At 38.6% G+C, this 26,980-nt stretch overlaps 1 protein-coding gene across 1 annotated transcript in view; it reads left to right on the top strand.

Moving 5' to 3' along the window:
• FREM2 (FRAS1 related extracellular matrix protein 2) overlaps positions 1-26,980 on the top strand; it is a 143,208-nt gene that overhangs the window by 39,149 nt on the left and 77,079 nt on the right. The gene's annotated exons all lie outside the window — the stretch shown is intronic.

The raw sequence follows: 26,980 nt of genomic DNA, 5'->3' as shown, positions 1-26,980 counted from the left end.
GCATTTTGAAATTGTTATGAAATTAATTAAAATAATAGAAGGAATTTTCCCTGGAGGAACACAAAATTGCAGAACTCCCTGTGGCCCTTCAGAGAAGGCCTAGGGTAATAATTTAGGAAGTCTACAGAATGATAGTAATCAAAATGGGAAGTGAACCTGATAGGAGGATTTCTGTAAAATTGGTATTCTCATGATGTTCTTTCTTTGCTAGTTGGAGCTTAATGCGTATATATATATACACTTAAAGATATTATGGAGATTCTTATCTCCTCCATAACTTAGACTGTGTGCTAAAAAGAGAATTCTTTTATTTCTTTAAAAACAAAGGTGTAGTGTGAAATACCAGAGTGAAATATCACTTTTAATGTTTTGGTTACATTTTATATATTTCTTTGGTTCCTCTTCCTGTGTTTTAATGAGAGATCTTTGAGACCTGGCAGAAATATGTTCTTGACGGTTTGACTTTAAAAGGAAAAATGCTTCTTTATGGGGTCTCTGAAGCAGATTTGTGTAATGTGTAACTGAGAAGATCCTTTGGCTTGTATTTTCATCATTAGAAATATATTACACGTTAAAAAAAATCTAGGAGGACCTAGCAAAAATCTAGGAGGACCTAAATCCCTTCTATTATGTGGTGGTTGGGTATATCAAGAAGTCCATTGTTAGAGGAAACTAGTGGGGCTTCCATGAAGTTGATTGGGAGATTTCGCTAAATGGAGGCTGACCAAAAAAGTCTCCAAAAGTATATTACCATAGCAGCGATAATCTAGGTCCAAAAGCTGATCTCAGCAGCCAAGTGATCCAGGTTTGCTTGTAAGCATTCATGTTGTAGAGCTTCAGTCAGCTCATAGCATGTAGCTTTCCACGTTGGGACTGCCAGAGATGGGTTTGCAGACAGTGTTTCTGAAGTGCAGATAGGGGTTCTTATGGCCTCACTGAAATGAGCTGCTCTGGGATTTTTTTTATTTTTTTTCCTGAAGTTATGAGAGACACATACACAACCTACTGTGTAAGTGGTGTTCCTGGCTTACAAGGGAGTGTGCTACTCCACCTGTCCATTCCAGCTGTGCCAGCATCCAACACAGTCTGGTGAGTATTTTCTGCTTTTGGCCATCTTGTTACTGTAGCCAGAAGGACATAGAGGCTTAGTGGTATGGGATCTTGAGAAGGTGAAACAAGTTTTAGCMTGGTGATCACATAGCTTGGGTGCAGATGAGGCAAGGACTGCCAGTTCTCTAGATGCAGAGCTGACCTTTTAATGCAGATTGCAGTATTGGTTTTCTGACAAGTCTTGTATTGACTCTCTTCTTGAATAGTACTGTTCAGCCACATATCACGCTCTGAAAAGATTTGAGCTTTGTGTGTACTTGGATGGGTGGCTGCTTAACTGCATCAGTTCCCTGGACTGTCTTTTGCTTGTACACTATCAAGTGATTGCAATATTAGGTATCCCTAGAATAAACAAATCATGATAATTAGAAATTGTACATGAGGAAGTAGATCTAACTGGAGCTTTTCGAGAGTCTGCCATGAATGCTTGTTTATACTAGTCTGCAAAGAGCTTTGGCTGATCAGTGTGGTATCAGCATATAAAACATAGGCATTTTGGACAGGGTTGGAGGACTTGTGAGATATTTACTSTTTTTGTTGCTGTTGTCTTTGGCATATGCTGTAGTCACTGAGAAGCCTAGAGCTTTTATTACACAATGACAAGGACTCTTCTGATTTCTATGACCAGTACAGAGGGTCAGGAAGGTACTGTTGTCATTGCTTTACACTGCTTCCAAGCAAGCAAGGAAGTTTTTACATCTTTGCATGGCAGGAGGAACAGAAGCTGTCCATGTAGGTGCTATTGGTTTATGGGATTAGAATAAATGATGATAATTCATGAAAACTTTGGCTACAAAGCCTCTTTTTTTCTTTTCTCAGCTCATGTCCATATTATAAGAAACTCAAAAAAAAAAAAAAAATAGAAGTAAAAGCTGGAAATAGTGCATACCTTGCAAGACAGGGAGAGTTCTTCGTTGTTCTAGGCAGATATAACATTTTTTTATTTTCATGCCCTTTGAGTTCTGCCACTCAAAGCAGTCACCTCTATGCCTCGTAAGGTTGAACTGGCACCTTGCTATACTGCACCCAATGGTAGAACTGGAGATCTCTGTACTGCTCGCCTAGTCCCTTTGTAGGAGAGATGCATGCCAAGTTTCACCAAAAAGCGGTGGCTCCTGCGTCATTCAGATGCTTCTGAAACCTTTATCCTGTGGGAAGGGAGAATTTGAGAAAGGAATTCAGGATTAATTATATAAGCCAACTCTCAGTTATTTGTGGGCCAAACTAATTGCTTCCACACCGTGCTAAACTTGACCCGATGCCCTATGGAGTTGCTTGCCTATCTCCACATCATCCTCCTCAGCAAGTCTCATAACACTGTTGTTGTTATTTTTCCATTTTCTGGGTTTTCCCAGGCCCTTTAACCTTAAACCTTGGACAATACAGAGTGAACTGTAATTCTGTAGTGCTAGGACTGCATTTTAAAATATACAAAAAGGAATATGATCCAGGTTGTCCAGTCCTAAGTCTTAAACCTTTACACCACCTGATTTTTCTCTCGGTGAGAGAAATGTCACCAGACTGGTCCTTAGTCACAGAGTAGATACAGTTATATGGATGTCTAGTGTGTCCGTTGTAGGACAGGATTTTTTTGGTGAGTTGATTAAGGAGGCATTTAAAAACACATTTTAAAATCTAGTATGAAGCGGATCTCACTTTAGACAATTGAAATCAAAATAACTTATCCTGAGAAATGGATCTCTTCTCAAGTTCCTTAAAAGTGATCACAAAGACAGGTATAAAAAAATATTATATTGTATACTTCTCTTTTCCTCTCCTTCTGTTTTCTTTTCAGAAGATCCTTATTGCAAGTGCTTGAGAAAATAAGGGGTTGTTGGAGTGAGACACCAGACCAGCCTGTGATTGAAATCTATGTTCAGTTTTTCAGTCCRGCTTCTGCTGGCTGGTAATCTTGGGTATATCCCATAGACTCTCTGACTCAGTCCACACTGGTAGAGTAAATTTTCCTTTTCTTTGTCCTTGTTTAGACTACAGCATCTTTAAGCTGTCTTTCAAGCAGGGGTTTTATTTCATGTAACTCAAAAGTTTGGTTTGTTTTAGTTATCTATTATGAGCTGAAGTGAATCCTACCCTTTTTCTCTGTTGACTGAAAAGAGAGTATTATACTGAAGTAAAATGTTTACACTGTAGATTTCTACCTTTGTTCTCACCTTAGTATATCTTAGAGCATCACGGTATACCTAGTATAAAATGACTTGAGTTTCAGTTATGGTTAACAAACACATCACAAATAGAGGCTGATAGCGTGCACACAAACCATATTTATATGGATAGAAGATGAGCTTTTTGAGGTTTTCCTTGGACTTTCTGGATATGTGGGAATAAAGTAATCCAATGGGGAAARAAAAAGACCCACAAGTAATGACTGGAAAATTTAGGCTAATATTCTTCAGCATGTAGCCTGTTAGCAGTGCTATGCCTTACATTTTGACCAGACCACTGTATTAAGTCTTCAGTGTCCATTATAATTTTAAGAAATTTTCTTTTTTGTTTTTTTGGTTTTTTAATTGTCTGTGCATCTTGCAGACCGGGTTTTTTGTAACTGGTCAATGAATTGTAATAAGCCTGCTGGTTCTGACTGGATCTGATATTTACACAGTGCAAAAGCATGCCATGCCCTTTGAATACAAGAAAGGAAAGAACTGTAAAAGGTCAAAAGCCCAAGGCTATGTGGAAGTTGGAGACTCTGTGTTACTGCCTTTATGATCTTATCACAATCTTGCATCTTTAGTTGGTGGAGGAGAGATCTGGGGGGGGGGGATTGAATCTTAGAGCTCATCTGTTGGAATGAAGAGGTAATGAGAAAATTTGAGTTTCCAGTTTAAGTGGAGAAATGCATAAGGTAGAGGTGGAGGAGGTAGGGAATGGAAAAGGAAGGATTAAAGGTGAAAGGCTCAGAAGAGAAATGAAAATACAAGTTAAAATTGCATTTTATGTACAAAATGAAATGTATTTTGTTTCTGAAAATCTTATTTTAAATCCAGGCTCCTGATTTTATTTGTATCACAAATTTGTATATTTAAAAAATATAAGGAGCTGCCAGTATTGATACAGGCTTTGGAAAGAAAAAAGGCTGAGAACTGATGTGATGGACTGCAAGTTGGAAAGTTGCTATTTRTTATCCAGCAAGGGAAGCAGAGGTGGCCATGGCAAACAGAAGAGCTACACAGAAGGGTTCAGACGAGATGCCCAAAACGGAGTGAGCTCTGTGTGGGAGATCCACAGAACATGCTTTACTGAGTCCCAAGGGGAGTATCCCTGGCATCGAGCCAGGGAAACCACCTTTGTACTGCTGCGCTGGACTGCCTTGAGGAATGGTGCCAGGAATACTTGCTTGATTTGCTTAGTGGAACTCTTATGGGCTGTGATGAACATATTGGTGCCATTTATTACTGGCAGGCCTTGTAAAGGAATTCTCATTTTAGGTGGAATTCAAGAGTGGTTTGGGGAACTGGCAGAGGGTTAAAACCTGCAGAGTGTGAGGTGTGTGGAGCACTTGCAGTGCATGCTCTCAGCCTGTCTTATATACTGTGTGCCAGTGGGCCACGACACGTCGCTTGGCGGGACATGTCAAGTCCCAGGATAAGAGATGGGCTGTGACACTAAGCTGTTGCTGCAGAGCACATGTTTTAGCAGGGTTCCTTTGATCGTGGCTCACTAGTAGGTTGTACTCCTGTGACTGTGTAATATAGCTACTTCTCTCTTACTCTGGCAAAACAAGCAAACTTCAGTCATTGATTGCAGCTCACATGGTGCTGTTGAGCAGAAAAAGAGCCAGGGCAAGGTACTGTAGGTGTTTAAGGTACAGAGTTAGCCATGGGGATAGTGCAGTGGGATCTAAGTATATTTGCCTTCTGCCTGCTTGAGAAGGTCTGTACTCACAGTAAACCTAACACCTTCCTAAAGAGCTAGGAAGCTCCCAATGGCCTCTTAAAGTGAGTCTGCAGTATAACAGATTGTGCTGTGTTTGCATCATATTTGGGACATTAGCTGATATTTTGTACTGTCTCCCCTCTTCCCCCTTTTTTGTTTTATTTGGTGTATATGCTTGTGGCCACTGGAAAACGTAACTCTAAACTCAGAGCACTGTCCTGTATTCAGATTCTAGTATGTGGTGTTTGGGCCAGATTTTTAGACAACTAGGTCAAATGAAGGAGATAATGTCCGTATTTTTAAAAACCTGAGCATTGCCACCTTTTTTTTTCAGAGTCTGATTCACAGAGAAGATTCACAGAGGGAATCTTCTAAAGCACTGGAACAGAAATTACATGAAAGCTTTTTGGCTTTGTAATTAAAATCATGCTTAAAAATCCTCATAGAAGCTACATTAATATTAATACACTTTTTTTCTGGGTGATGGCATTAGCATAAACATCAAAAATATTTGTTAGCAAACTGACAGATATTTTGTGATTAGCACCATTTCACACATTCATTGTGAAGAACATAGCTTAAACATACAACAAGCAGTAATTTTAATTTTAATCTCCCCCCTCCCACTCCTCTTTCTGGCGTAAGGTACATAAACAAACCTTGAAAGATAATTTTTAACCTAGGAGTTACCCATTCATTAGCAGAGCTGAAAGCAGGATACATTAAGTGGTTGTTTCCTGACCTCAGAGAGAACCGCTTGTGTGCTTTCAGATCTGTGTCCAATAATTGGTTCTACCTAGGGGGAAAAAAGAAGAATGAAACCACACAAACAGGCTGAATGACCACTGAAGGGTGCTTCCAGAGTAATAGTTAGCTTCTGGCAATGCTCCTGTTCATGTGATATAGTTTGAAATAACTTTTATGTTACCAAGGAACGTCTCCTACCTTCAGTCTTTAAAAGGTCATTGTTGAAAATAAAGAATAATGATTAGTTAGTGGGCTGAATCTTTAATTGTAGTGTTCCTGTTGTTGTAAAAAAAAAAAAAGTTAAAGGACTGCCAATAAATGAAAATATGGTGGGGAAGATTTAGTTTTCTGAACTTCAATATCTACAGGTATACCAGACTGCTAATAGCAAACTCTGCTCTTCAGTTTAAGGAAAATTACTTTTTCTGCAAGTTAGGATTCTAGAGTTGTCTTTAGTTTGAGTCTTGCCTGTGTACAAAACCTGCTAAATTGAGCAGGTTAGTGCTTTTACCTTGAGCTGGCTGGCTTGGCAGAGGAGTACATTCCAACTCCACTTAGTGCAGCTCATCAGCCACTAACACAATGCCTTTGTCCTCCAAGAATCATTCTAGAGCTCCTTTGTTTTTGTCCATTTTCGCTTGGCCTAAACTGACTTGAATGGAATGAACTCAATTATAATGTGAATGGCATGTCAAGGGAAAAAATAACATTACAACTGTAAGGAATGTGTGATGTTTTTGGAAGGTTTAATATATGTATTTTAAAAGGAATGCTTGAGAGGTCCTTTGAATTGCATTCTTATATTGCTCCTATGGAATTAAACTCTGAGATAAGTAAAAATGAGGACATTTTAAAATTCTTAACTGATTTTTTCCCACTTTATGTAGTTTGTTTGTATTTTACACTTCATGTAGCTTGATTAGCAAAATCAGACTTGTTTTTTTTGCTTCTTATTTATGGTCTTTTTCACTTCCTGACTCTCCTTAATGCTATTATTTCTGAGTTCCTCCAGCTGTAGTGAAAATGCTTGGATGAAGGCTATGAACAACCTCTTTAGCAGACACTGAACTTAAGAAAAAGCACTGAGAATTTGCATTCCACCTCCATTGCAGTTTATCGTCTCTGCTGAACTTACGGAGGGCAGGAATCAAGAGGGCCTGAAGTCTCAGGCTCCAGCACACTCTGAGGGTGGTCAGCATGCTGCCTTTCTGCATCCTTCTGCAGCAGAGAACTGAACTGAGCCAGGGCTTGCCCCATGCCTGTACCAAGACTGTGAGCAGGCTATGCTTTCTGTTGGACTGGGGAGGGAGGAGAGAGCAGGTTTGCTGCAAGGGGCAAAGCTGCAAAGAGCTGAGTTGTGGAGGAAGAGGCAGTTTCCCTCTGTGTGCAGAAGAGTGGCACAAGGATTGGGTGTGGGTAGGGGAAGACCATGGTGATGTTTTGAATCAAGCAGCTTTGTGCAAGGTGCAAGTAGGAAGCAGGTGCTGTTAAGCACATGCTGGGAGCCAAGATGAAAAGTTTAGGAGTGAGTTGGGGGGGAGCATTGCCTAGACTGTGGAAAGGATGGCTTAATTGCATTTTGTGGATGAGGGCTTTGAAAGAAAAGAAGTGCGTAAGTATACTTTTACAAAACTGTTCGATGAGAGAAGGAGAGTTTGGCTTGTATACGTTCAGCAGGCTAGAGAGGAAAGTTAATATATAAGCAGTCATGGAAAGGGGCGACAACAGACACTTTGGAAGGTGCTCAGGCTTGCAGAACAGAAGAAAATAGAACTGAAAAAAAGCAAAGCTGGAAAACTACTGCAATAGGGAAATCTTTGCTGGCAATAATCCCAAAAATAGCTCAGCACACACACCTATTTTGCATCTCTAGTCTATGGGAGAAGACGAGATATATAGTCAAAAGAAGCAGCAGAGGGAAAAGAGAATTTGTCTAGATTTCCTAGAATTTATCTTACTTTCTTTGCTATTATAACCTCTTCTTTCTGAGTTTGGATGTGTCATGTCTGTGAAATGTTCAGGAATGGAGAATGTTGGATTGAGCTTCCCTAGAAGTGGGTTAGTGCCTTTCTGGTTAGCCAGTAGAGGTCATCAGACGACTGAGCTGCCTCCTCATCCAGGAGCAGCGTGAGCACCCTTTAATCTTCACACCTTTGCCGGCTCATGGCTGGCAGAAACTGCAGTGCAGCACTTAAGCTTGGCAGAACATGTAAGGCTGACACAGTGGTTCAAAGTGGAAGTTAACTGTTGCAGATGATGTGCCGCTCACTGAGGCACCTTTGCAACAAAGAATTGATTCTCCTTGGTCTGCTGCCTTTAGCACACAGGAGCTGTTTGAATGACTGTTTTCAACAGGGGAAGGTAACAGTGATGCCTGTGGGAATTGGGAAATGGTAGTGACTACATACTCAGTAAGGGCTCACTCGTGTCTTATAGGCAGGGCATTTCATAAATCTACAGCTGCAGAATCCAGCCTGTGTATTGTGCTCCAGAATGGAAGGGTGTCACCTTCAAAAGCATTCAGTGTTAACCTAGTTCTGTCCGTGCTGAATGGTGATAGGAAATTTACTGTTGATCTTATCAGAAAAAGATAGATTTAAAAAAAATCTCTTCCTGCATTTTTATTTTAAAAACTTGTTCCCAAGCCCTATAAATCAAGAAAAAAGGTGCTTTAAGAATGAGACCACACCTATGGGTGGGGCCCAGTTGCCTATATGTGCGTATCTAATAACAGTGCAAGTCCTGTAGAACTGTGAGGGAGCTTCTGGCCTGTAGCTGCCTCTCCAGAACAGTGCAGGTTTTACATAGCTCCTACATCATGTCTGCCAGCCTGCACAGATGTCTGGTACCCATAGGCATCTTAATTGCACTAGATGCCAGTGTTTAGGCATCTGAATCCCACCAATAAGATTATTTTTTCTTTCTGAACCTACAAGCATGCTGAAGCAATTGGCATGAAATGTATGACCTGCCCCATGTGTACACAGCAGTAAGTTAACACTGAGGCCCTCTCAGACGATCATTGCAGAAGCAGCTGTGGTGGCTTAAGATATTATTTTCCTTCAGCTGTTCATTACTAAACTTCTGCTACAAACTGCAACCTCACAGAAGAGACAACAACAGTTTGTCTTCATCTGCTTCAGTATAATGTCATCTGAGTTACCTTAACTCCCTGATGAAAGGGGTTTAAACTAATCTGGTCAATTTGGGCTGGAGCAGATGATGGAAGCTCATGAGAGCTATTTGTTTGATTTCCTAGAGGGATGACAGCCTCAAGCAATGAAGCAGAAATATGCAGCCAAGGTATATTAGCTTCTAATACCATCTCAGCCATTTCTCTAGTGGATGTTTGACTGCAGCATAGCACTAAAAATAACAGTTTAAATAGCTGCAGTGATATATTTAATCTCCTTCGTATGCTCATTCTGGTATTTTACAGTATTGCCTTCATCCAAGACTAAGTGGACACCAAACTCTCTGGTTTACCATTTGCTCGTCTCTCAGCACTTCCAGCTGCCCATCTGATAAATGCATGTATACTGCAGTGTTACTTAAGTGCCTTGAAACCAAAAACTGTGGAGTCAACATAAAATACTCCACAGTTGGCATCATAGTCTTATAAAAAAGGAATACTTGTAATGATTGTTACCAGAGTTCACTTGAATTCAATAACCCCTTGCAGTTCTTCACATGTAGCTGCATCTGCTGTGGAAGTTCCAACTGGTTGTACCTGGAGCTGCAATAATTAGGGACTTTCCTACAGAATCTAAATCATGCTGCCTCAAAGTGTGTAGCCTTTTGCTTACTGACATTTGTCYATGCCTGTGCAAAGCAGCAGTGCTCATGAGAGATTCTGGCTCAAGAGAGACCCCTTTCCATAGCTTCTTGGCATGAAGGCTTGTCTGGCCAGCAGTGCCACCACCTGGGAGGGCAGGCAGGAGCCACGATGTGGGCACAGATCTTCTCTGCATTTTCATTTTGTACTCCTTTGCTCTGCAATGCCAGTTATTCCCTTCACAAGAGGGCAAGGACCGAAAGGACATCCAGTCCACAGGAGTGAGATGACAGCTTGTGCACTGCTTTTGCAATCTGAGGCAATCTGGCTGAGAATGGGCCAAGACCAGTGTTACAGTAAGGATAACTTAGCGAGAGAAAGGAAAGTATCTTGATACCAGGAAAGTATCAACTGCCAAGGGGAACTTAGTATAGCATTAGCCATTACTGCTTGTATAAATGATGCCATAAAGCACAAACTTAGAGTAATCCCTTAAAATTGCTTCCCTATTCTCTTCCTTCCAAACCTTCTAGACTGCCTGATAGTTACCTACAGGTGATAATTCTTTCTCATATATAAAAAGAAAAATCTTTTATCACAATTCTGCAGTAATTTTTTGCAAGGATTTAATTTGTATTACCAAAGACCAATACTGACATCCTTATTGAGGTAAAGATTGGCTTCAGTGCTTGAGCAGACAGTTGTAGAATTTGGTCCTAAATGTACAGATCTCACCAGCAATCTTCTTTAAAGTGCAGCTTATTGCTATTGAAACCGTCACTTTGAGAAATGTGATAAGATTACAAGGTCAATCATGACAAATACTTTGTTAAATGAAAACATATGCAACACAATAAAGCATTCAGCATAAAGTTTTATTGACAGTTTGTTCAGTGTGTAAAACAGCTTCATGACCATTTTGCAAGACACACAGTATTTGCACACTGTATTTAGTTTCACTCATCCATCAAATCAAGTCAACTGGTCTCTTTCTTTTTCCTTATTTTATGCCTGCAGTTGGATAAGGAGTACACAGATATTGCTTGTGACAAAACATGCAATTGTGAGCATAAGGCCAGTTAGAATGGAGAATGGACACTATTTTTTAAGATAAGTTTTCTGGCATAGTATTAATGCAATACTCTACTTCTAAATAGGGCTGCATATTTTAAACAAAGTTTTACGGATTACAAGAATTTGAAACCCTGTCAAGAGCATTAAATGCATTTACATATGAACAGATGTCCAATATAGTATTCAGCTGGCTTGAAATAAGAATGAAGGAACTGATAAACCCCACAGAAATGTTTTCCAGRCTAGGAAACATAGCAGGAAAACTGTAGATGGCTAATAGAAAGCACATGCGGAAATTTGGGGAACCTTATGTTTAATCTTAAACTTATTGATAATACACTCTACCGTCAGTGTTATTTTACATTCAGATTTCTTGTTTACTGAGAGTCAAGCTTATGTTTACATGCTTTTTTTGTAATGTTGCTAGGTTTACCAAGGTGGGTTGATGGATAAACTGTCAACTTAATTTACTTAAGATGTGAGCTTGTGAAGATAGAAAAGAAAATGTGTTCTTGATAAAGCATGGAGAAATGCCCTGGGGCAGGGAAGCAGTTCTATCAGCTGTGTCAGAACATGAGTGATGGTGAGGCTATTCTCTCTGTGTTGGTTCTTACTGCGCTTCCCCCACCCCATTCTTCTTGCATCCAAACACCTTCCAGTAGTACATGAACTAACATGATTAGCATCTGTCACAAAATGTTCTTTTTCTCAGCCTCTCCTGGGGGCTGAACAGTGTGTGCAGTGCAACCTAGTGCTTTGTTATTTAAGGTATAAACTATATATTTGTTAAAGGCAAGCCAAAGATGTGTACTCTGACTCAGTTTGGAAGATCTGTGATGGTTCTTCTTTGCTGGGTGGAGTTCATTTCACAAACTCAGTTCAGCTCCCAAGCAAGCTCTGTCTCCTACACAGACAGGCTTTACCTTCAGGAGAAAAAAATCCGTTGTGCCTGAGGAGTATTGCATTGCCAACAGAATTGAAACTTCAAGCAAATTTTTAAATATGCTGGGTCCACAATAATAAGCCCCTTGACGATGAGAAAAGTTTTTTGATTTGAATTTGAGTCAAAGTTCAGTGGAAAGTCAGCAAAAAGATTAGTGCATAGACTGGATGGAAACATGAAAGACAGTTCTGGTCAGATGAATGGCAGTGTTTAGTATCATTTGGCATTTCCTATGGGCTGAAGGCAGCCTGTTAGAGACGGATACATCACTGCAAGCAAGAGAGAAGTGACAGAAATGAATGTAACAATATCTTCTGCAATTACTTTCTGATGTGAACAATGCCTCATTCAGTGACATAATCCTTCCTTCTTCCTTCAAATGTAAGGCAAAACAAGCTGTTACTGAAGAAACCTGTTCTTGACATATCAGTTCTAACCAGCCACCACCCGGAGTATCTTCTGTACCCAAGTTACCATCGTCAAAACCAAATGCAGGCCAAATACAAGTTCATTTTTCAAAGCTAGTGTCTTAGACACAAAATCTAGGTTCAATCCTGGCCAAACATTGAAAACTGCTTTAGAACTTGTAGTCACAGTATAATTTCTTTGGTTAAAGGCACTTGCTCACAACTGCTCAATGCAATATGTGCTTTCACTTCCTTCAGAGATGTCACTTCTCATGCAATGATATCTACAAACAGGGCTTCCTGCCATCTGCTTGCCCGTAAGACTTCCCTACTTCATCTTTTCAGGCTGATAAACTGTCATCTGGGTTTAGGATAAAGGTTGTTTAAGACAGGTAGGTTGTATCACGTACTGGAAACACCTCTCTCTCTCCACTGACAATAGAGAGAACTTAGGCAACCTAAGTAACCAGCAGCTCTGAAACTTGCAGGGACATATATCAGCTTCACACCTCTGTTCTGGGTCCACTTTCAAGACTTGAAGCTTTAAGGCATCATTCTCTTGTGGTCTGCTCAGAACTAGGCTTTCTGGAGTTCTTGATTTCTAGTCCAGCCAGTTCATTACATTCCCTGATTCCCAGCTCAGCTAACTGCCCCTTTTAAGCAGTCTGGGTTTTCAACTGGTTTCAGGATCTGAAAGTGACTGTTCTGTAGTTGAGCTGCTGCAAGCCATGTTAACTGACTGTTTTGGAAGCAAACCCTTATTCCATCGGAAGATTTACTGAAAGATTACGTGTTATCACTAAGTGACTCAATTTTGACTAACCTCTGTTTTCTAATTAAAAAAAAAAAAAAGTGCTCAGCTGGGAAAATCTGCAAGAAGCTCTTTTTGTTGTGTTTTTGGTGGGTGCTACTATTTCCTTTTCCTGGGGTTCAAAAAGACTCAAGGGTTCTTCATATCAGTGCATTTACTTGAGCAACTAAGTTCATGGGTATGATAAGAATACTGAACTTCACTTGACCCTGTGGTTATTATTCCATGGCCAAAAAATGCACTGGTCTGACAGAAACTGTGCTAGCTGGCCCTTCTTGGCATTAGCTCGTCAAATATTCTTTAGATTAATATAGTGCTGACTTGGAGAGCAATTTGAAGATTTCTTTACCAGGCAATGTAAAGAGCAGTAATAGTTCTAGAAGGAGGCTCTCTCTTATTCCTTTGAAGATACAGGCATTGTGTACAGTGGTTCCTGATATCATTCTTCTCTGTCATACTTGACCACAAAGTGAAAAAAAAGTAAACCTCACCATTTTTATCAATGACTCTTAAAAACCTGTGGTAAGATAAATGACACAGGATTCCAATATTCATATACAATTACAAGAACTCCAAAGCAAACAATAATTTCATTAGAACTTACTGTATCTTATTCTTTGTCTTCCTCTAAAATTTGAGAGTGAAAGCTAGCTTAACAACATGGTCTTCATGAACCTGTAGAACAGATAATTCCTCATCATTTCCAACCTTACTTGTTCAGTCTTCTTCAGTTCTGCAATTTCAGGAAGAGTTAATCAGGTCTTGCTTGGAAGCTGTGCATTTTGTGTTGGGAATGTGAAATAAGTGAATACAGCGTCTCATAAGAAAAAAAGCCCTGCAGAAACTTAGGGTCTTGTCTTGCCTTTACATTTCTGAATTTTGCATTGGTCTTCATTTGTTGCTGTAACCAAAATATCATTTACCTATTTTAATTCATGATATCTTCAACAGATTTGTTTCACCAAGAAAATCCAAAATATATGGAAACAGGTGATTCTAAAATGGCCAAATAACTAGAAATTGACAAAAGAAGGACATTCAGAAATACAAATACTCAGAGCTGCCTGATTTTAGCCTTGGATCATTTGTAATATTTTTTATCTGGTCTTTCCCACTTAGTCATATTTAATATGAATACAAGGATGCCATGGGAAGGCTTTTGCAAAGATGGCATCTCTTACTAGCTTTGAGGTTATTAATAATATAACTACTGTAAATAGAAGAAACAGATACACTTTTGCAGGATACAAAAGGCCTTCTTCAGATCTATTGCTTTGTATGCCTAGAAATGTCCCACTTGATTCAATTAAATCTAATTAGTTCTATTAGGTCTAATAAAAATACTACTATTGTTCACTATTCTTGCATTGCTTAAATATTAACACCTGTGCAGACAGAGCAGCTTTGTCACAGTGTAAGTTGCAGCAAAATAAATTTTGCTGCTCAATTAATATTAGTCAAGTATGATTAAACATCAAAAGGAAGCCTAAAAAAATCACAGAAAGAAATTTGGCTCTATTCTATAGGAAATTACTCTGTACATTATACAATATAATCTAGATAAAAATTGGGAGACTAAATGGAGGCTATGTTTTTGGCAAAACAATCTGACATTTGTTGGTATAATAAGATCAGCTTATTAGATTCCATGTGAAAGGCTTGCAAATTAAAAACTCATTTTTAAAATAGAATGTCTTTCCATATTTTCATCCATGTTATTTATCTGCTAACAGCTGTAAATCTGTTAAAGGTATGGTGGCTAGAGCACTAATGAATTTATCTGTAATTTTATCTCCCTTAGGTTCTATGTTAAGTTTCGGTTATCTGGCTTGTTTCCATGTGAAGTAATAATTACATGTTAAACGCTATGCAGCCTGCAGAGTGTTTTCTTCCCAGCTATTTAACTAAGGTGAAATGCTTTTGTATTCTACAATATCATTTTGTCCTTTGCATTGAGGAGTTTGGTGTCTAAATTTCCATGTCATGGGAATAAGATTAATTTCAAGGAATACCCTCATTAAACAATGCAAAATTTGTACCAATCACTACACTCCTTTACAAGAGCTTCACTATACCATGCTAACCTTATACAAAATATACAGTATAAAAAACTAAAATGTATATTGTATTGTTTTATCATTTGTGAAGTATTAGAAGTGAAGTATTAGAACATTTTATAGTGCTTAAAATATATTTTACATCTGTGCTCAAACTTCTTTGTATTAACATAATCTATGTTGCTTACAGTAAAAAAACCTGACACCTCAATTTTAAGCCTGTAATGTGACTGCAGTATGTAAACCTTAAATTTAGCTACCTATATGGTATTTTATGGATAAAAACAAATAGACCATATGAACATGAAGAGATAGGTTGTCCTCGTCCGTTCATTCAGTGATTCAGCTGTAGTTAGCTGGGCAAAACTGATCCTTATGTGCTGTGCTGTGGTTGATATTGGTTACTGCATCATCCAGGGTTGGATTCATCTCCCTGAACTCTAGACATCTAAAAGCTAGTCACTTAGTCTAAATGGTCAGTGCATGCTAAGGTGAGTTTCTAAGACAAGACAAACATGATGAGTTGTTCTCTGTTCTTTTGTTCTCTTTAAAGATTATAAAGTGAGCTTAGCTGTCAAATTTTTAGATGGCTAAAAGTAAATAATATGCCCCCCAATCTCATGTCATTATGAGAATTTTGCCCTCTAGCTTAGAGTCATGTTGTTTATTTCAGCAGCAACATAAATGATGGCATGGTAAGGCTTAAATAACCAGTGTCCTTTAGCCTTCTTGTCCAAGAAATCACTCCAGCTGAGATCCCAAGAGGATAAACATGTCTATGTTAGCATTTTAGGTCAAATCAGGAGTATACCTTTGATGGAAATCTCCTAATTTTCTCCACTTCCACACTTCGGTTAGTGTTGCAGAGTGGCCTTTGAACACACAAATTTGATGCCCTTCAGAGAAATGAAGCCAAGAGATGCCCTGTAGGAGCACATCTAACATGCTGCAGCTGTTAATGTGTGTTCAGTGTCTGGAACTAGATCAGAGCTAGGCCAGAGTGAACTTCCACTGGAACATACATGTTGGAGTGTCAGCATCAACTGTTTTGTTTCCCAAATCCATTTCTTTTCCAGCCCATTACTTCACAGAGTCACAGAACAGCTGACATTGGACAAGACCTCTGGAGATCATCTAGTCCAACCTCCCCTGCTCAAAGCAGGGCCAATTAGAGCAAGTTATTCAGGGCTGTGCCCATATGGCTTTTGAATATCTTCAAGGATGGAGACTCCACAACCTTTCTGCGCAACCTGTTCCTGTGTTCAACCACCCTCACAGTAAAAGAATGTTTTCTTACATTTAAATAGTGTTTCAATTGTGTTCCAGTTTGTGCCCATTGCCTCTTGTCCTGTCACTGGACACCACGGAGAAGAGTCTGGCTCTGTCTTCTTTACTCCCTGCCCCATCAGGTCTTTATACACACTGATAAGATCTGCCCTGAGTCTTCTCTTCTCCAACATAAGCAGTCCCAGGTCTCCAATCCCTTAATCATCTTTGTGGCCCCTTGCTGGACTCGCTTCAGTATGTCCATGTCTCTCTTATACTGGAGAGCCCAGAGCTGGACCCTGCATTCCAGGTGTGGTCTCACCAGGGCTGAGCAGAGGGGAAGGATCACCACCCTTGACCTGCTGTCAGTGCTCTTCCTAATGCAGCCCAGAAGGTTGTTGGTTTTCTTTGCTGCCAGGGCACATTGCTGGCTCATGGTCAACTTGTTATCCACCAGGATTCCCAGGTGTTTGTCTGCCCACAGCCTGTACTGGTGCATGGGGTTATTCCTCTCCAGGCAGGACTTGGCATTTCCCTTTGTTGAACTTTATGAGGTTTCTGTTTGCTCACTTCTCTGCCCTGTTGAGGTCCCTCTGAAGGACAGTGCAACTATATGGTATATCAGCCACTCCTTCCTGTTTTGTGTCATCTGCAAACTTGCTAAGGGTCCATTCAGTCCCATCATCCAGGTCACTAACGAAGATATTACACAGTATTGGCCCCAGTATTGACCCCTGGGGGATACCACTAGTGACTGGTGTCCAGCTGGACTTTGTACTGCTGATCACAACCCTCTCATCCTGGCAGTTCAATTAGTTTTCAGTCCACCTCACTGTCCACTTATGTAGTCCATATTTCATCAGTTTGTCAATAAGGTTGTCATGGCAGACAGCATCAAAAACCTTGCTAAGGTCAACATAAGCAACATCCACTGCTCTCCCCTCATCCACCAAGCTAGTCATTTCATTGTAGAAGGCTATCAGGTTGGTCAGGCATGATTTTCTCTTTGTAAATCCATGCTGACTACTCCCCATCACCTTCTTGTTAATGTGTTTGGAAATGGTTTCCAATATTATTTGCTCCATCACCTTCCAAGGGATTGATGGGAGGCTGACTGACATGCAGTTCCCAGAGCTGCCTCCTTGCCTTTCTTGAAGATAGGAGTGACTCGATAATGTAGAGAGTTGATCACAGTTTTAGAACCTGACTGTGTTGGTAAGGACTGTGAAATTCTGCTTGAAGATACATTAAACAATTTAGAAGATGATGATGAGTAGGAAAGCTGCAGCCATATTGCTTAATACTGTTAATCTCTGAAAGCATGTAATGTCATTACAGCAAAGACTGTCCTGACTTCTTACCTTTAGGTTAACATTCATATTATTGACGCTGATCTTCAATCTGTAATTTGCTTACGATTTTATATTGAGGACCTGCCCACTGCAAAACTAGCCCTCTTCCCGTGAAGCCTTTTCACATCTGAATTTGATGAATATTATGTTAATTACATGAGACCAGAGCTTCTGGGTTGGTGGAAACAAGGTGCTTTCATTCTCTCTCCATCATTGTTCTGGGGAAGTCTGAATTACTCCAGTCACTAGGCTATTGTATAAGGTCCATTTGTGTGGTCTGACATTTGCCAGAAACAAATAGAAAATTCCCCATTTAAAGTAGAGAGGGAATGGGCTGGAGTCTTTTCAGAATGCTTGGCCTTGTTAGCTAATTGTATTATGTGTTTAATATTTGTATTTTTTTTAACTGAATCCAGAAAATATTTCATGGGATTACTTGCACTTTAAAATACAAATGAATTCATTTTAGTTTGTATAAAGAAATCAAAAAGCTAAAAATGGTACTGGAAGCCAGTATGCCGGGTTTGATAAAAGGAATCTGTAATTAGCTAATATATAAATTGATAAATATCTGATAAAGTTCTTAAAACTAGAACAACCAGTGAGATGATAAAATAATAAAGCCTGTGATCTAGATGTTGATTATTTTACTTCTTATTGTGAGACACTGAAGCATCATGCTGGAACCCTATATCTCGTACTTGCATAAATCTCCTTCAGCTTTTATTGCTTTTTTTTTTTTTTTATTCACAGACCTATTTCCCTACATGTCTGGAATAATTACCATCACATTTTGTGTGCAGATTGTACATGTTTTAAAGATGGATTTTTATGTGCCCTACTGTTATTGTGTAAGCAGGAGGCAAACCTTGCTTTATTGTAGGCTCAGATTAGTGTAAAAAACAGTGAAATTGAGTCAGATCTGAAATTGTTTCCATACCCTCTGTGACCTTCCTGCAAGAGAATATGGTGATTCTCTTGCATGCACTGTCATGTACTATTAAAACACCACTGCATTTAAAATGAACTTGAACAAACATGAAATACTGAGATAGTTTAATTGGTGCCAGAGGTTAACGTGAAGTTTATATTGTGCATACGCGTGTTAGTTGCATTTACTGTAACAAGACCAAGAGGAACAAAGAAAACTAAAGAACACATTCAGATTTTTTCTTACCCAAATGGAGAGTGCAGCTTCTTCACTGCTTTTGCCCTGATATCTGTCACATTGATGTGTTTATTCTCTAGTACGTAAGTAAACAGTGAAAGGATTTTCCAGTAAGTATCTGTTATTGGCTCAGCCATTCAAATACTTACCTATATGAATAGATTTGATATCAATGAGAGTATTCTCCTGAACAAAGTCACTCGTGTGTTTTCAGAGTTAGTTTGTATGTAAGGGGCACTCATTTGAAGCATTGCAGAAGCAAACAGCTAAAATACAGATCTTGTTTTTTATATGAGCTCCACATTCTTCATCTTTCATTTTTTGTGGGAGCTCAAGATGCTGAATGGTTTAGTAAATGGTATACAATTATGGACACATTCAGCAGTGGCTCCCTTAATACATTTCACAAGCTAACGGGGTCTGCAAAAACAAAATATATTTTGTATATCCTAACGCTTATCTGGATTTTGGTACTTAGCAGATTGTTTTCAGTGCCACACTACTAATCAAAGAGAAATTCAAATTTTCTGGTCTTCTGCAGAGAAACTGAAACTGGACTTCTGTTCCTTTCTCTTCATGTTTTAATCTTGCACACATTGTAGACTTCATTCTTGCGGGTGTTATATATGTGGCTGTTATATGTTTTATGTGTTACAGGTAAGTGTCCATGGGTGTGTATGTAAAACATAAAGTTTAAGGGAATGGATTTTTAAAGGGTTAGGTTTTTCTGGGAAGAGTTGGGGGGGGGTTCTGTTAGGACATCAAATCCTCATTTTCTGAAATGTATTCTTATCTATAAAGTGGGTGACTGGTGGGCTAAGGCAATTAAATGCAAGCTGATGCCACACAAATGAGAAAAAAGAGCAAGCTGCAACATTTCAAAAAGCTCTGTCCTTCAATCACATTGCTGTCCTAGCCAATGGACCTGATGGAAGGGAACCTTAATGAAAACTTGGATATCAATAGGCTTTTTGTTTTTCTTGAGAAGCACTGTAGGCTCAAACCTTTGTGACCTCTTTAAATAGTTGCTATAACAACTCTGGACTTCTATCAAGAATCATTTTCATGTTGTTAAAAGTGATGTGGTTTGTGTCAGCATCAAAGTATGTGTTTCTTGGTTACACTCTGCATTAAGTAGAAGACTGTGGGATAAAGTTTTTTCTTAGTGGAATTAATATGGAAAACACATTTTTAGGAATAATGACCAGATTTGCACTTTTACACACTGATTTATGCCAGCAAAAATGACTACGTAAGAGTCATTTTCAGCACCAAGAGATGGCATTGCTGCCAGCGGCAGAGCTCTGTCTTCATAGGCAGCGCTTAGCTTATGGTTGTTGAAAGCATACATGAACCTATGGCTCAAGGCTGCAGCTTAACTGTCAGTTTAAGCCAATCTGAGGCTGACACCAAAATGGATAGTACTTCTTTTGCTTCTCCACTCTCAGTGGTGTATTCCTGTGTTTTGTTTCAGGCTGCCTGTTACATGTAGGCAAACAACCAGACATTCAGCTCACAGTTATGTAGCCAGGACACAGGGCTTGCAAATCTCTCTTCTAGCAGTAGAATCATCTTCCACGTAACATGAGATTTATTCTTCAATCTCCCTCCCCCCATCCCAGAAAAAAAGAAGGTTTAAATGTAATGTGTACGAGTTTGTGCTAGATTGAAGATGCCCAAAGTTAGATGTCTAAATGAAGGTATCTGAATGTGTTTAAACATCTAAGGTCACACTATGGTCCATGAAGATCTAGATAATACAGTCAGGGAAATTGCAGGACTATTCAGCTGATGAAATGTAGCTGTCTGCTGTAGAGTGAGCTCTGGGCAGCTTTGGGTAGGATTCAGTTGCCTCAGCATAGGCATTCAGTGCATTTTGACAGGCTTCGAACAACCTGCCTGACCTCTATCTGCCCCTGCAGGAGGACATGGATTTCCTGTTGGTCCTGTCATGTCTGCCGGACTTGTGCAGATGTCTCAGATGCCTGAAAGCATCTCAGCTGGCTCTGGGTACCTATCTTTAGGTAAAAGAATTCCAATCTGTTGACTAGACCTTCACTGACCGTAGTGGATGCTTAGGATTACTAGCTTAGGATACTGATATCTACAGTGTCTAAAGTTGGGTGAAAGGGATCCCAACAAATGCTTCTCATAAAAACACTGTAAAACATAACGTGAGTGTAATTCAAAGCAATAATGTCTCACAGAGAGTCCCAGAGAGAAAGTGGGAGAAAACTTCCAGCTGCTGCTGGCAAGAACAGACAAGGAGCTTCAGTTACTAGAACTAACAGGTCTACAACCTAGACCACTTGTAAAAGGGCAATGATTTAGGCTGTGGTTACAATTATGAGCTACTTATACTTGCCTAGCAAAGGCCTCTGCTGTGATATATGTCTTGTCATCCCAGCAAAGGGTTGTGTGAGTGTATATGTTTAGAGGAGAAAAAGGAATGCCATAGGCACCCAAGTAGGTTTTCTGCTTGTGGTGAAATTTGTGTAAAGAAACACATTTTTTGCCAGAACATTGCCCTCCAAAATCTTTTTGTTTTTTGGGATGTTTCTAGCAAGGAGTGTGTCAAGCTGTGTCGAAACAGCAAAGGCCTAATACTTTTCAGTCTGAAGACTTAACATTTTCCATGTGAAAATCTGAATAACGGAAGATGACACCTCAGTGTGTTATACCAACCTAAACTGCTTTATTGAAGACAGGAGACATTGCCTGACATTAATGTGTTGGGAAGGGATCAGTATAAATTTTTCATCCAAAAACAGAGTACCCAGTCTTGATTTACTCACAGAAGGGAATATTGTAATTGTGTGTTTTGGGAAACTGCATGAACTGGTTTCTCCTGTGTAGGTTGTGGGAGCCTGCAGCAGTCCTAGGTAAGGATCATCAGGGTCTTGGAAACACACACTGATTCTAGACCAGTGAAAGGCAGATAGAAAGGACATGACTCAGGGTGTATGTAGTTTACTTCACTTTGCTCCATAAAGTGAAATATTATTATTATCCATAATATTATTATCCATATTATTGTTTTATTTCAGACAGCCAAAGAAAATTAGTCTTCAGCCCATTACATAAGTTCTTCTAGCTCTAAATAAAGATTTGATTTTTCTGTAATCTGAAAGATAAATCCTGATACATAATATGAACATTAAAAAAAGGTTTKTGAGTTTGTACAGGTGTGGTAGTGTTAACAGATTTACTCATATTTGTGTTGCTGATATGAAGTGTGTCTCATTTATGGGTGCGTGGTATAAATATCCATGCTGTTCTGTGGAAGCTCAGTGGCACAAAGAATAAGGGGCCATATCTTCATCTTTCTGAACAGTCATTGCTCCATTTGCTTTAGCTGAGCTGTAACAAGTTGCACAGGAGTAGATTGTTTGTGAATATGGAATGAATGCAATGTACTCAATGAACTGCTTAACTAAGTTTCCAGGCACTATGCATTCCTATATGGTAATTCCATATATATATGTGTGTGTGTGTATGCATATGTATGTATGTGTATATATATGTATATATGTATACATTTATATTTGTGTGTGTGTATACAGAGACTTACATCCTCATATATAAATACACACACACACACACACACACACACACAGAAAGGGACTTATAGCGTAGGAACATATTTATATCCCATGTCTGTGGGATCTCATATGAAAGAGAATTCCATGGAAGAAGTGCATCTCAATTTTCTTTGTAAAGCTAATATGGTACAAAGAAAATCTGGCTCAGGTTCATCAGGTGAAATGGCTTGTAAAAATACAACATACAAGATACAAAGCTGTTAAAGTGTTGGGAAAAAAACTCCAGGAGATTTTTCCCCAAACTTAGTGGAAAAATGTAAATCTGCACGATCAGAATGTTCACATCAATCATTTGTGTATACCAGGTGTGAAGGTCTTTAGCATTAATAATATTTTCCATGTTCCACACGAGTGTGACTTGAAACATCGGTGTTAACATTGATAGTCATATCACATTGTTTATTGATAATTGTATTTTACACAGCCTATCAGGTAGATTCAAACCACAGAAATGAAAGCTGAACTTGAGTTCACTCTTGGTGTTTGAAATAGAATATGCTGAAATCCTAAGTATGGAGGGAACTGTAGAAATTATATTCACTAAAAACATAAACGTTTATAATTTTTCATGTCCTGTTAATAATAATATTCTGGCAAAGGTTAAAGCATATAAATATTAGGTTTAATACAGTCAGAAGATTTATACCTTGTTGGGTATGTCTCTGAAAGAATTCTAAGTACTGTAAGCTGTTTGCTTGACATATCATTTAGATTTTCTAGGAAGTTAATGAAAGTTTTCACATACTGTTCTCTTATTGACCCCAATACTCTAAATTGCCTGACAGTAAAGGATCTAAACTTTTTCAATTTTTACCTTCTGCAATGACACAAATAAAACTGTCCTAAACACTTAACCTCTGAGATCAAATTCTGCAGCAGGGTGAAGGATACTCTAGCAAATCCCCTTGCAAGATGCCTCCCACTGCCTCTCCCTCACGTTGTTTATTTGTTGGTGTTTGTTTTGTGGAGAGAGAGATTGAATGTTTGGTCATGGTTCTTAGAGTTACGAGAAGTCACATGATATTTTTCCTATTGTGAGAAGTTTAATCATTTTGCCACTTCAAATTCAATATATTTAATAAATAATGTCTGCCCCTAGACTTCAAATTTCATATGAAAGTGTTTCACTGAGTCTCATTTTATGAGAGGAGATTACAAAAAATATTATGAGTACTTGGAGCTATAAAACTGAGTAATTCCTGTTTTTAAACATTATGCTCATTGGTTATGCTTTCTCACAGATGCATGATGCTTACCTGAAATAAATATCCACTGTTACTTAATATCTATTTTGTGAGATCTTATACTGTTTGGGGGAATTTGATAACAGCATGTTTTTTAATTTTTATATTTATTTTGATTTCAAAAATGCTTTGGGTTTCTGTATATACTTTATAAAAATACCTACAAAATGAGTAGTTGATACTAATGATACGGTGTTCAAAACATCATTAAAATATATTCTCTTTCATCTAGCTATCCTATCAGACTTAGCTGTCTTTCCATCACCATATATTATGATTCTGTCTTGTTTCTTTATAAAATTTCCACAGGACACTTTTTTAGTGATCACTTTATAGGTGGTGAGATTACAGGATTCACAGGAATAGAAGTTCACAGAAAGTTTTGCACTATTTATATTGATATCAGTTCTTTTTTTAAATTTTGTAAACAGGGGGTTTACTAGAACACTAAGCGAAGGGGTGTATTATATGATGAAACTTGGTCTAAATAATTTCGATCTGGCAGAAGTGTATTTGTTACACTTTCTTCTTTTCTTTGATACTAGGCTCATAAAGGAAACCATTTTTTTATTTCCTGTTCAAATTTATTCTGTTTTTTCAAATGATTTTCTTTTTTCCTCTAACACTCCTTTCTTGTGTCACATTTTATTGTGATTTATTGCTCCATAAGTGGATTTTCTGGCATCCTGTTGAAAGCTACTGAGGAGGTTGGATTTTAAATCAAAACCAAATCAATAGCATCAGATTGACACTAAATTCGAATTATGGAGCAAAGTGAATTTAAGATTCAGTTTGGTAATAAAATATGTGAGATATAAAAAAAATCTATTGAGAGTAAGTATTAAAACTGTAATTATGGTACAGTATTTGCACAAAAGAGATGAATAGCCTTAGAGTTCTTTGCCACTAAGGACTGCCTTGCAGGGCAGTTGTTTTTGTTTTGGAAAATGACAGGTAGGACCATCTGTGAGAAGAAAATATTTTCAAAGTAATATGCTCTCTTAGGGAAACAGAGCAGAGAGAACATATACTTTAGTATTTGGAAGAAACAAATAGGTGGAGTGATTTTCTCTTGCTGAAGTGAAGTCAGCCTTCCTGCTTTCCAGATACTGGACATTAAATAGTTACCTAATTTAAAAAAAAGAAAAAGTCAGTTTCAGAAATGATGAAGAATGATTGATATGCCAACAGTAGTGTTGGGGAAATTCCTTTAGTTCTTTTGTCCTTGGTTTTGGTTTCACCATAGCTGCTTTTCACCGTATCTTTCAGCATAAAGGAGTGCGTAGATGGCAGAATCACCCAAGATATAAGGACTTCCCTGCGGATATATTCTAGTCTACTTGCACAAGGACTTGCTCATGCCAAGTCTGACTTCACATGTTATGTCTACAGAATGCTCTTCTCCAGACATTCTAGGCTTTTTCTCACATAAGGCTTTTACGGTCAGTTGTTGTATCAGTCCTCAGAAAGTGGAAAGTTGATGTTACAAAGCCAGCCTTGCTCAGCTCTGCATGGTTTAAGAAGAGACCACATGTTTTACTTTAAAACTGAAATATAGCATAGTCATTAACGGATATGTTCAAACTTTAAATGTTTTTCTGGAATATTACCAGAATTATAAACATCTCTGTAAGTAATACCTACATGTAGTGCAAATCAATACATCATTATGTGGGGCTTCCATGCACTTATGCATAACATTTTTTTTATTCAAAACATATTGCATATTTGATAAGGGAGCAAAAGATTAACCTAAAAGGCTATAACTTCCTGTGTTTCATACACTGTATGAATCTCATTATCCAGCAATTTTTGAGTAGCTGTGTTCTGAGATGTCTTAGGAAGAAAAGATCAATCATAGTCCAAATGGGACTATTCTGCAGCAGTGGAATGAGGTTTTCTATCCTGTTCTCCAGTACATTTAAATAGCTCCTGTTCTGTTTATCAAAAAGTGATTCAGAGAAGGTGGTGTTCTGTGAGGATGCTTCCTACTGTGAAAACTGGCTGTAAATTTGTCTGACAAATATTTCTGGGACCCTTGCTTGTCTCTAGTTGTTGAACAGTGTTAAATGAAAATTTCAAAATAAATGGAAGATTTGGCCTATATATCCATGTAAGCAATTATTGAATTTACCACAAGAAGGGCATGTGATGACAGACCAGAGAGAAAGTGTTTTTTATGGTCACAGATGGGTAGGAAAGCGAAGAGTTTATCCGTCAACCTGTAGAGCACACTGGAAAAACACTGAGAGAACCCAAGATAAAAACTGCCCAACTCATTTGTTTCCCACTAGCCAAAATAAAGCTTTTCCTTCTACAGAGCAGCACAGTCCCTTATTGAGTTGCTCAAGGTAGATCTTAATGAACTATCTCAGGAATCAGCAATCAGCAGGGCAAGGTAGGACAGGCAGAGCACTGAACTAGAAAAGCATTGATTCTGGCAGGACCTGAGCTTTGTGGCATTAAACTTTGTTCCATGTAGACATACTGGCTCAGCTGAAGCTGGCTTGCACGTCTCTATCATGATGCACTACTGTATCTTGCCCCCATTTTCATGTACCAAGGTACATGAAGGCATGTTGCTAATTGTAAATTGAAATATCTGTCAATAAAAGAACAAGGAGACTACAAGTAAAGACCTCTTTAATGTCAGTACACACTGCAAGTTAAATTATAGCAAGTGTGTCTTCATTGAACAAGTAGTTTTTGAGACAGTTCACTCTCAGGTTTCATTTCACCCCTCCCTTCTATGTTCTGTAACATAAGAAGTTTAATCAAACTTGCCCTGAAAGTTGCTTATTAACTAAAGAAAGTGAAAAGAAGGTGTTTTCCCACGTGTTATACTATTAGTCTCACTAACTTTCCAAAAAGCTACTATGTGAGTATGTGAAGAGGTGAAGAACAGAGCTATTGCTTAAATTCCAGCAGTTGAGGAATTTGCAACATATATATATGAATTTAATAACAGAAGATCAGAATGATGTCCAAAGGATTATTTAGATATATGTTTGGACAAGGACTTTTCAAGGTCAGAATATGTTCTCTTGACATTCTTGAGTCAGGATGCTTGGAAAAAAAAATTGTGAGACATCCTCTGGACTGCAGTGCCCAATTTTAGTCACCGCTTTTTGAAGGGCTGTTCAAACTGTAGGAGTTGGAGAGAATGGCAAGAAGTCGCTGCTTTGCAGAGATGGAGATTGATGAGTTTATGATCAGAAATAGGGTTATCCCCACTGGCTGTCTTTGGCTGTAGGGGACAGGAGACAGTGATCTAAGAAATCCCTTTCAATTCAAATTTCCTACAGAGTTAAATGTTAGAATAGAGATCCCAGATCATTACTGGAATGAAACTTGCTTAGGAACTACTAGGAAGACTGGGTGAGTTTGGACTGGAGAACTTAAAGAGCAAAGTCTACGTATGATTGCATGCATATGGTAACGTATGGTGTTGCCTTCTCTTCTGGTGTGAAGGATAACTAAAAAATAACTGGAATAATTAACAGATTAATGGTTATACAAGAATAGGTGGA

This window comes from Apteryx rowi, unplaced genomic scaffold (assembly GCF_003343035.1).
Source record: "Apteryx rowi isolate R43461 unplaced genomic scaffold, aptRow1 scaffold_478, whole genome shotgun sequence".
In the NCBI taxonomy this organism is placed as follows: domain Eukaryota; kingdom Metazoa; phylum Chordata; class Aves; order Apterygiformes; family Apterygidae; genus Apteryx; species Apteryx rowi.
Note: the sequence above shows the minus strand (reverse complement) of the source record. Positions and strands in the feature narration are given on the sequence as shown.